This window comes from Bombus affinis, chromosome 1 (assembly GCF_024516045.1).
Source record: "Bombus affinis isolate iyBomAffi1 chromosome 1, iyBomAffi1.2, whole genome shotgun sequence".
Taxonomy (NCBI): Eukaryota; Metazoa; Arthropoda; class Insecta; order Hymenoptera; family Apidae; genus Bombus; species Bombus affinis.
This window is the reverse complement of record NC_066344.1, coordinates 18,569,194-18,581,422: the sequence shown is the minus strand read 5'-3', so window position 1 is coordinate 18,581,422 and position 12,229 is coordinate 18,569,194. Positions and strand designations below refer to the sequence as shown.

Here is a 12,229-nt window from a genome sequence, read left to right as displayed (position 1 = left end):
ATTCAATGTTTTTATATACTGATACAAAATTTTGAAATACATAATGTAAATTAATGGTATATGTACATCTGTCAATTTCATATTTCAAGAAAATAATAAATATTGTATTTAGTCGCCATTAATATATTATACGTTACATTTGCTTTTATTAAAAATCGATTAGAATTCTTATAAATGATATTGTTGTGCTGCATATACAGTACTGTTTATAATTATACAAACGATGCTTGATTCTTTTATACGTATCGTAGTTTCTATTATAGGAGCTAAGTAAGTGTTGTATGTATATATACACGTGAAAAGATATTATAAATTTGATTGGCTCGCTAAGCTTTTAAATAAACATTTTAGTAAAAGATGAATAGATTCTAAGATCAGTCGACTGAAGTAAGTGATTTTCACAAATAATCCTATGCAATTTCATCCACATTGCATCTGTTTCAAAGATAATGAAACTCATCATTTTAGAACACATTTTCCGATTTATAGTTTTGGTAAATAAATGAACTACTATAATCTGTGCATTTTATCAAAGTATTCAGGTTATATGTATCTTAATTAGTTTAGTTAGTACGGAGTATTAAATAGAGTATTAAATTGAACCTCTAACTAGAGTTTCTATCAGACGAATAATACTATTTTGAGTGAATATATTGCGTTGCTTCTACGCAAAGCACCCTCTTATGTCACGTCCACACTGTTCACCAACCATATTCACTGGCAGTGTGGACACTTGCGAAATGCGAGCTGGTTACAACGAACTCATCTACGAATAACGAACACATTTCGCTTAGGAGACGGTACAAAGGGACTATTCGCAAGTCTAGAACATGCCTAGGTACATTGTACCTAACACGTGAAAGCTTTTCACCGTCACAGAACTTTGTCGCCTCCTAATAAAGCTTCACATACACGTACATTACATAAGAATTTAGAAACGGATGATCCGTTTCTAAAGAACATAATGTGATGCATAATCTTTCGTCAGTTGAAATTGGTTATATTTGCTGCGCAATTATGTTGAGTAATTTTTCACGGTCATCGTATGACGTTATAATTTTTGTCAAGTTTTTAAATCTTATTTCGTTTTATAATAAACATTTTATTAAACCTGTTCCATTTGACATGATTCTTGCTTTTGAAAATCTTTTTCTGCCAGCATTAACGCTTCCTTTCTCTTCCGACACTTGTTTTATTATCAAATACGCAACTATTGCAAGCAATAGATTTTCAGACAATGCGTTAATCTTCAAAATTTTCATGTGCACATAACGCGCAGGGTCTACAACGAATTGCTCACACATCCAACTTCTGATCTTCTGAAAAATTCTACAACTGTTTACGAACTTTTGCTGTTGCGAACAACTTTCGCCGCGACATTGTTACAATTATTGGAAAGAAATCGTTCTGAATGTTAATGTACCAACTTAAAAGCAGCATCTTCATACGAAGATCCTCGTTTCTGTTCGTTTGGACAGAATATCTTTAAAACTAACCACATATTGAACATCAGTTTCAAAATCAAGTAATGAGACTTTACAATTTCCAAAGACGACACTACCCATTTTAATCAGCAGTACAATTCCGTTTATTCTCGTGACTCAAGTTAAGTAAGTAACGAAATATTCTCTCATTTCAAACATGACTTCATCGGCTATATAGCTATAGACAAGTAAATGACTTGAAGGTTATCTCTAGCGGAAAATTCGAAATGTATCGAGGTGTCAAGCTTTTGTAGACTGCTTTATTTTATTGGACGAGGAAATGGAACTCCTTATCGGCGTTTCACCTCATTTTCATGCAACTCCAAACGAGAACCGATACTTCTATACATATATATATATCTATTTCAGACTTTACGCCGGTATGTGGTAAATATATACCATTCCTTCTGATAGACGCGCTTTCGAAACGCTCTACATCATCCTTCCGCATGCGAATTCAGAGTATGGATGAGTAGAGTAAGCGAATCTGATATGAGATCACGCGCCTTTGACTCAAACCCATCTTGTTTCTCGAGTCTATTTCGTCTGTCACGCGCAAACTATTATGGCCCAAGGGGAGGACTCGCTTCTCATGTCACATTATACCCTTCCACGACATCATCTGATATTATCTGGATGTTTCTTTTCTAACAACTCGCTACCTACGAATGGATGTGTTATTTTACTGTTATGTATATATAATGTAGTATCGTGAAGAAAAAGCCTGATTAGAGATCGATCAAAACAATGTCGTCTGTCCTTTGGTTGTTAGTTTACATAGGGAAAAAAGCCTATGTGACTAAAGTCATCTAGTCCTTGCGGAGCGTTAACAGGATGGGATTAGAGAGAGGAAAAAATAACGCTAATGGGACGATTTGAATTTAAAAAGTTGTTGTTGATCGAGAAGTGAGAGTGAGTCGAGAGGTCAGAGTTAATCGAGGAATTGGAGAGTAGAGTTGTTAGCGTTGTCGTGTTGCGAAAGGTGTTAGCGTTGTTGAAAGATTGAGTTGTTAGCGTTGTCCAGTTGCGAGAGTGGTCGAATTGGAGTAAGATTGTTACATTTAGTTCCAAATTAAACAATCATCGTTTTCTGTCTAATTAATATCAGTATAACTAATTTATCGTAAATAAATTACAAATTATAAATAGTATCAGGAAAAAATGTATACCTAAATTTTCCCCGATACTACAATAACGACTTTTTTTTCTTATTTGTTCGCTTATAATCGCATTTTTACTTAGTTGACATCTACTCTGACTTTACTTAGTCCTATCTAATCTGTCCGTTCGTTCTCGACACAATTTCCGATATTGTATTAAATTTTATAAATGAAGATAATGTTTTGTCTTTCGTAAGTTTTTTGGGCATTTCTAGAAACCTTTCGTGAATATGTTATGTCTGTTATGTAAGATATTTTGAAATTTCTTTGCGAATGTAATGAGGCACGACTATAGTAAGGGGTAAAAATATACGTACACTTGAAACGTAGAAATATGGAAAGCAATATTTTCTATATTATTAAGTCCAAATATGTGCAATTGTATGTTATACGCGGATACTCATAGCAATAAATATACACAAATAAACGTTAATCGTGTTCTTTGTCAATTTAGTAAGATAATACTTCGTCTAGACAAAACTTAGTCAAAACTTAGTATTGTTTATGTCCACTTGATTGCAGGTAATTGCTTGTTAAAAAGAGAAGCCTCCAAAATATTATTCATAACATGGAATAACAGAGAGGATACTTATATTAATTAATTGCTCCATACGGATACTTTTGTCTTCTATACAGGGTAGCCCATAAGTCACTTTTTCATTAAAAGATTTTACAATCCTTTTTCTATTGTATATTTAAAAATATTTTTTCCAGATTTTTAAAGTTTGTTCTTTGGAAAATTATAATAGATAAATTCACAGTGGAGCAACGAGTAAACGTAATTAAATTTTTGAATAATTAAATTTCGCGATCTTCCAATTTCAAGTGGCCTTCCTGATTGTCCGATTTAACGGCACCGGAAGTATATGTTAATAAAATTCGAACAATTCAACAGATAAAGAAATACAAGCCCTGTGACTCGAAACATTAACAGCTGTGATGCAAACCGAAAGACTGGAAAAAGCCGACACGTCTTTTATTATTATTTATTATTATTTTATATTATTATTTTTATATTATTTTAAAACCGTTGTCCATATTTTTTTGCATTGTGGTTATATCGTCAAAATTTTAAAGAAGATAAGAAGTACTTATTTTATTGCGAACATACCCTTTGCAAATATTACAAAAGTATTTAAACAGACAATTATCCATTATATACTTTGTAGCAAAATTTAAAAAAAGGGCAATTTCTAGATTATACACATTTTCTTCAAAGAAATTATAATGATAATAAAACGAATTATTTATCACTAAGATAAGTTTTCTTTTCCTTTATGTCTATATATTATTCCACTATTCTCTGAATAATCTCACATGGAATGTACGCATAGCAATTAGACGAACCGTTTGTGGTTCGGCATGTACCGTCGTTACCATTGTTTAGTAACTTACAGTTACTCTAATGACACATTGCATGTGCATTTATGTCACTTACTTCCGTCCTTAGATTAATCGACTAGGAAATTTTCTTGGTTCCTTAAACACACTTTCACCACAAATAGTACAAGAAGCACAATATCATTGTAAACAACATAACTGATTAATTACACAATAGAATACTATTTTATAACAAATATCAAATAAAAGCAAAGTTTGTTAGAAAAAAATGTGATATACTATTTCACAAAAAACAATCTCTTTGTGAATACTATCGTGCAAGGTATTAAAAATGAGTGTTAGTAATATTTTAATTTATTTGAAGTGTAGTTGTAATAATAGAATTTTTTATACGCTTTTATGCTCAACTCAATTATAATTGATGAATCAACAAAACTGAATAAAATATCACGTTTTTAGGACATCTAAGCAGTACTTTGTAGTTCCCAATATTAAGAGTTCTTGTTGCATTAAATTAGTTAGTAGCTCGAATTTAGTGTATAATCCTCAAGGTGATTCGAAATTATTACATCTGTTTGAACACAAAAAATGACAAAATATTGACATGATTATTTAACAAATTTTTACTAAACGTCTACTTAATACGATGTAAGAGGCCTACAATGTATTAGATATTTTATCAATTCATCAATGTATGATACATTTTAGGACCTTTTCAAGCAACGTGTTATTTAAATAAGTATGGCATAAAAATGGCAAATGTTATAGTGTCACATTACACTAAGAAGTATATAATATATACTTAATGAAACTCCATAACAAGTCAATTAAAAATATTCCAATTCTCATTTACAAAACAATAGTCAATCTTTCAGATATTATGTATATGCAAATTTTTTAAAGTTTGCGCTACAAAATATATAATAAATATACAAAACCAATTTCACGCGCTATGGATAACATTGGAACTGTACAAAGGGAATGCAATTCCGTTTCTTTGATAACAGGAATTAGGATCGATTCTTGACTTATTATTATTATATGTAGACAAACTAGGAAATCACCGAGGATGCTAAAATATAGGAATTTTCCATTAATGTCATAAATTTATTTAAAGCCTACAATTAGACTGTATCATTATAAACAAAGAAAGTAAAAAAAGTTCGAAAACTTTATTCAGATACTGCATTTTTTTTAATTTGCTTTGCCATAATAAATGTTACAGTATAAAAATATAAAATTGAATAATTTTTGTTCGATATAGCAAAATTTAATTTTATTGAACTTTTATCAACTAACTGTTTTTAATATTTGGTGGGGGGACAAAAGTGTTTATAATAATCTTACTTTCTCGCAACTTAATTTATCCGAAACGATAATAATTAAAATATTGATCATAAAATAAAAAATATTGATCATAAACTATAACTTGACGATCAGATCATAGATATATTAACTGATATATCAGATAGATCAGATATATTAACTGAAAAAATATAGAAAACAAAAAAAGTAGTCATACCTGCCAAACTTACAAACAATTACCAAACTATCAATGTCAGACATCACAAAGTTTGCAATTTCAAAGTTTCTTATCTGACAGAAGTCCTAGGAAAAATTAATCAAAAGAAAAATATTGTTTCCACGCAAACTTCCGTAACCGTGTTATTCGTCTTTTTGGAGATAATACGTGTTTTCACTTTGCTAACTCCGCGGCTTCCAATCCAACAGGCGACAATTTTATCTCCATGGTAGATATGTCATCGATAACATAGTCGAGTTTAACGGATAGTGTTCCGTTCCGATGTCATTCCCTTCAACATTGAGTTCAAGGATAACAAAATAACAGCGATACGTCGGTTCGAAAAATTATAGCTAGTGATATGGAACGGTATATGTAACCGGCAAGTAATAAACGAAGATATTGCTTATTCTTAAATGTAAAATACGGTTTCGCAAATGAACTAGGGCGAACGTGCTCTCGATGCTTCATCACCGAGTGAAGAAACCTTTGAATGGGCATATTCACGTTGACATATTGCGACGTCAATCACGTAATTGTGACCGATCATAACTTTTATTTCGTTCAAGATGAAAAGTTGCGAGGAAAGGATGGATATACCAGGTATGTAAATATCAAACCGGAATTTTTGTATAGAAAATACACGTTTATTGTATGAAAATGATTAAAAATATTTTATTCGAAGTACTGTCCATCGCTAACTATACATTTTTCCCACCTGTCTGGCAATTGGTGGATGCCACGCCAAAAAAAACTGTCGCTCTTTTGAGTCATCGAGCCATTTTCGTACATTTTCGTAAGAAGTGAAGTGCTGGTCAGAGAGTGCGTGTCCCATCGATGCAAATAAATAGTAATCGGACGGAGCCAAGTCTGGTGAGTGAGCCGCGTGCGAAAGTATTTCCCAACTGAACGCTTCGATCGTTTCCTTCACCGGTTTTGCTGTATGTGATGGTGCATTATCATGAAGCAAAATTACTTTGTGTTGCCTTTTTTGATATTCTGGTCGTTTTTCACGCAAAGCTTGATTCAAATCGATCATTTGTTGTCGGTAGCGCTCAGTATTAACGGTTTCGCCAGGTTTTAACAGCTCATAATAGATCACACCCTTCTGATCCACGTTCTTCGTTCCTCACGTCAAAATTGCCACTTCTGAATTTTTTAAACCACTCAAAGCACTGTGATTTACCAAGAGCAGGCTCACCGTAAGCTTCGACAAACATTCGATGCGATTCTGCAGCAGTTTTCTTCAAATGGTAACAGAAAATCAATACTGTCTGCAAATCGTAGTTTCCAGGCACAAAATTCGACATGTTCAACGCTATTACAAACTATGCTGTCGTATGAAACTTGTATTGTTCTGAGTCGAAAATGTTCGTGAGATGTCAACAATGACTTTTGGCATCAATGACGCAGTTTAGTGATAACTACATTATCAGCTAGGGCCATCTATAGGCAAATTCCGTTTTCATACTTACAGACCTGATATATAGGATCTTCAGACAAAAGGATTAAATTGCTTGGAAAATTTTGGAACGCAAAAGAAATTATATTTAATTATTATATATGTCGGAGATGTAGGGACATTGGACCTTTCTTTGGGAAGATCTCAATACTTGGGCTCGAGGTGACATAACTGGTCGCCGAACGTAGCCACGGTCACGGGATGCACGTTTTACCTAACAGAGAATTGCCAGTATTGTGGGACACACGCTGTATTAACAACATATCCCCGATCAATATATAATTGACAAATGTGATCGTATCAGTCTTTTATTCTTGTGATCACCTTCGAGAGTTTGCTGATATCGTCTTGTGAGTCTGTTAGAAAGTAACCGAGCGCCTGAGCTAACATCACTGTGTGTTACAAAATATATTTCATTGTATAAAGAGTTTTCCCGTTGACCGTGGGTTCGTTATTCAACCCAAGAACATTGTCAAAAGTATTCATTAAACTTATTGTTCGTTAAACTAATTAATCGTTAAGCTAATTATTCGTTAAACTTTGTACAAATCATATTTATACGTGTAAATATAATAATCTCTGTTGTGCAACATGATGGCTAATTCAAATGAAGAATTATCACGCGCCCAAAATTCTAATGAAAACCCGACATATATATGTAGCTTTATTTATGATTATGCATATAGGAATATGATGATACTCGATAAATAACACTGAGTCATCCAGTCCAAGATAGTCTATTGCAATGCTACGAAATCCACTTAAAAATAATATATTTAACAAATACCGAAATGAAAGCCAACAAGTCCGGAAAGAATTTAATAAGAACAACCTTAATAACTTCCTCCACTTGGAAAAAATTCTTCGTCCCTGTGGTAAAGTGAAAATGAGTTTTCATCCCTATTAAACTTGATCCATATGCGTATATAGACCGTGTTCTCCTTTGAGAAAGTCGGTCAATTTTCATAAAAATCGCGCCATATTGAGCAGCCGGGAAAAATTTGCATAAGTTTCGATCGAAAAAGCAAATCGCGTTTTCTAACCAGGTACTTGTCGCCCATGTCGAACACACCCCGCGTCGCAAGCCTAGAATTTCGCCTAACAAACGCTTCACGTATCACATCGACGCGAGACCAGAAACTAGTTTATTCGGTGGCATTGCGTAAGCAACGAGTTCTTCTCACAAAGTTCTGTTCATGGATGGAGCTCATTATGATATACATATAGTATTGTTCTCTTTAGACAGAGAGTGCTGAAAAAGATCTATAGATCCAACATGACTGGTTAAAATAGAGAAGAATATGTGAGAATGACAAACTGTTTCAACCCTGTACATGCCTATATGACTTGATGGTTATGTGTTCATATACATGGACCTATATTTTAAAAATTTAATTTATTTATGTACCATTATATTGCGGATATTTATACAATTTATGATTTATATTTTTGCGATGATAATTAAAAAATATAACCTAGAAATTGGTTAGTTATTAAATGTTACAACGAATGTTATATTTATAACACTTTGATCGCAGATTTTTATATATTTATGTATTCTGTCCATTTTTGCTCTTCAAATTTTTCATCAGTGGATAAATCTCTATATCCTATTTGTTCTCTTCTATGTCATATTATATATGTGTACGTAATTTATGTATTATTATTTAACTGACTGGATTTTTATGCATTTATAGCAAATTGCAAATGCAAAGTGCAAAATTGCATAGAATGCGCATAATATAAAGAAATATATAAAATATCCAGAGTATAATGCTTTCTGTACTACTTGGTAGGTGAAACAATTATCTACCGTGATTCTACTTTTTTAATTATATTCTCAAAAATATGAATTTCCATGAAAATCCGCAGTCTAATTATCGCTGTACTGTATTAATGTATTTGTATAGTGTTTTAATTATGATATTAATTATTATTATTGTATGTGTCATTAATATCAAGCAGCCTATTTATGGAAATTATTTATTATATTATTTCTATAAAATATGGAAAATATACAGTAAAGAGGAAAAAGAAGAGGAAAGAAGATATAAAAATTTCAATAATCTAACGAATGTAGAAATTAGAGGATTTAATTATATACAATGTAATAATTGAAATAATCCAAATTAACATTTGCTTCATGGCTTTACGGAAACATCTAAATATCTCTATCATTAATGGTAGCGTGCAAACTCTCCAGAGACAAACTTACACTGCATAGAAGGGCACATATAATGACGAATGAAATTTTATCTGAAAGTCATTTTTTATGATTTTCCTTTTAGGACACACAAATATGGACGCGACATCCGTTATAGAAATATATTGTCGTTTATTAGAACTTATATGTTAGGAACGTACATCACTGGCAACGTACGGCGCAACGTCCATTATTTTTTCATCGACATATTTATATTAGAACGAATGTTGAACATGTATCGCACTGAATTGTACACCCGTGAATACAAGTCACACGAATATACTGTCAGATGTCGACTGTTTGATAACCATGCGAAATAGTCATCGCTTTAGCTTGTTATTAGAAACAAGAGAAATATCGAATAACACTGACACTGGGTCATTAATTAGCGAGATAGAAAAAAAAAGGTGTAACGTAGATGTTCATGCAGTTGTTTGTAAAGCGTGAAGTAGTGTCCATATTGGTATCGTTCCATATTTATGGGACGCATTCGCAATTTGCTCGTTTTCCTCTTTCGTCTGCCTTTCAAATTTATAAATATGTATGTACGTCATGTGTGAAAACGTTACAATCTCACAAACCTCCATATTTCCTGCACTTCATTTGCCAATTGATGCAAAAAAAAAAAAAAAAAAGGAAAAAAAACAGAAACGAGCGTGTACTATCTACAAATACACGAAATAACGTTCGTCGCAACAGTTATCGTTTCAACAATTGCGTGTCCCCAGCCTTAATCTTTATCATTTATGCACATCCGAAAATTGGTATTCAGAAATTCAGGAGGGAGATGGATTTAATTGCTTCTCCGTCTGAGAGATTTAAATTAATTTTCAATTCAGCCTTTCAACGCCATCCTGTTTTTCTATCATTAAAAAATTTCTCAATTTCGAAACAGCTTAAAACATGGAAGAATCGCTATTAATATTCATGATCTCTTCTTTCAATTTGACGAAGAAATTTGTCTTGATCTTTTAATATTTTTCTTGCAACATCGATCTGTCCTTTAAAGCAGGACGAAAATTAGAATATAAAAATTCAAAGACCGTATCAAACGATTAACACAAGTACAAAACTGTTTCAATAGTGATTTGTTTCTGAATAAATAGGATAAATTAGCTCTTGAGTTGGACAAGACTGCTTTAAGCATGTTCGTCCTGGGTGAAGGAAAGAAGAAGCCGCAGGATAATTATTATTTTAACTGCTTCGTCAACAGAGCTAACACTCATTATTGTTAATGAGGGTCGCTTTCTTAGAATGAACTTTTCGCGATACAAATAGTAAGACGATGACGTTGAAAAATGCTCTCAAGAAACTCCAAATGAATTGAATCCTTCCACAAGTTATCGTGTAGCTTCAAGACATCGATTAGACGAAACTCTAATCTCGCTAATCGACCAGTCTGATAGGGAATTAAAGCTGATACATGAAACTTCCAGACGAAGTGAAATATCATGCAATCTTGATTCTTACAGTCTACGTACTGTTTAGTCATTCTTTTGTCAGCTTTTTGTACTTTGGCTTGAAATAAATCGAAACCTTTCGCGAATTATGGCTTCGAAACATCAGTTAGGTAAAAATCGCCAGTCGAACAGCTTGACATTTCGATAAAAAATTAGAGTTGAAAGCTTGAACGAAGAATAACGTATAATCTCGCCCCTTCCGATTAGATTTTGCGATTGCGCTATGTTGATTGCGAGAAGATTAAAGAAGATTTGGAGATTTAGTTCGGAGTGGATTGGTTTGTGCGATAAAAATAGGATGTACACAATGAAATTTTGTACACCACAGAGTGTAGTTTCAATTTTAGGATTTCTAGTGTGAAGTATTTTGATATTTTATAAATTTTATTCTATCCATTTGATGATTCACATAGTATTAGGTCATCCTATAAGTTCGTGCCGTTTTTCGAGCGGTTATATATGTTAAGATTGTTTACATACCTTTCAATTTCATGAAAAAATGTAATCCCCCTGTCGTTGTACAACTTCTTCCCATTTTTCATTATTCCGTCTCGATAAGAGTTCTCTTGTTTTTCTTTAAAATATGAAATGTATACACAAAGGTCGGCACGAACTTATGGGATGACCTAATAAATAGAATTAATACCATAAAATGTAATGTAACGAGGAAATGTAACGTGAATGCGGTATAAGTGATTTGTAAATGGAAATAGTATATTACTGGGGTATAATATTACCAAAAATGAAATGACTGCAGAATGTATTTTCACGCGACCTCAAGTTACCCACAGTCAAAGATGAAATATACAAGTCCAGAAGCAGATATAACGCAAGAGTCAACAACCACCACAACCTATTAGTCACCCAACTACTTGACACGACAGACCAGATCCGCGGAGTAAAAAGAAAATACCCTTTAGATTGAATCATTAGATCCAACTAGAATCAACAATATAAACTATTATATTATATCACGCCAAATGAAGTTACTGAAAAATTGTTTAGTATGTATTTTGTGTATTTGCTTTTATGTATATATTAATTGTTGAAGTGGTCACCGCTTCTAAGAAAACTCTACATCTGGTCATTTCAGTTTTCTCAAGCACTGAAGCTATCGACAGCGTATAGACAAAAGACCATAAACAGTAAACAGGCGACATTGGCTTCGGGGTTTTCAGTTATAGGGTAACACTGCTAGCGTGCGGAACTGGACCAGCTCAAATTATATTCCTACCTGTAATTACACTTCTGTATTAAATTATATTTTCTACCTTACAATTTATCCACGCGTTTCTCTGTTTATACATCTAATGACCTCAACATTAATTAATTACATCTAAGTGTATGAAATTTGCATCATTTAGTAGTATTTTCGTATATATGGCTGCAAAAATTTGATACTATGAAAATGAAGTATAGAAACAGGTAAAACGTGTTTCATTTAAAAATAAGCATACGTGCAAATACTTTTTGTAGTCACCATATAAATATTTTGTACAAACCTATATTGTACATACTACAATGAATCGATTTTGTAGTAAAATTATTGTTACCCTCTAAAGACAAAGTAAAAATAAACATAGCATTATAGAAACTT

At 32.6% G+C, this 12,229-nt stretch overlaps 2 protein-coding genes and 1 long non-coding RNA gene across 24 annotated transcripts in view; 1 reads left to right on the top strand and 2 right to left on the bottom strand.

The window, feature by feature from the left end:
* LOC126917895 (5-hydroxytryptamine receptor-like) overlaps positions 1 to 12,229 on the bottom strand; it is a 318,089-nt gene that overhangs the window by 72,768 nt on the left and 233,092 nt on the right. The gene's annotated exons all lie outside the window — the stretch shown is intronic.
* LOC126918090 (uncharacterized) overlaps positions 1 to 12,229 on the top strand; it is a 702,612-nt gene that overhangs the window by 550,198 nt on the left and 140,185 nt on the right. The window contains exon 4 of one of the 5 annotated variants that reach the window (XR_007711217.1): positions 6,560 to 6,712. The exons of the other annotated variants lie outside the window; for them this stretch is intronic. This is a non-coding gene — a long non-coding RNA (uncharacterized LOC126918090). Of the gene's footprint in view, positions 1 to 6,559; positions 6,713 to 12,229 lie in introns of those variants that run through there. 5 annotated transcript variants of the gene reach the window in all.
* LOC126917565 (protein cycle) overlaps positions 1 to 12,229 on the bottom strand; it is a 366,148-nt gene that overhangs the window by 214,298 nt on the left and 139,621 nt on the right. The window lies entirely within an intron of this gene.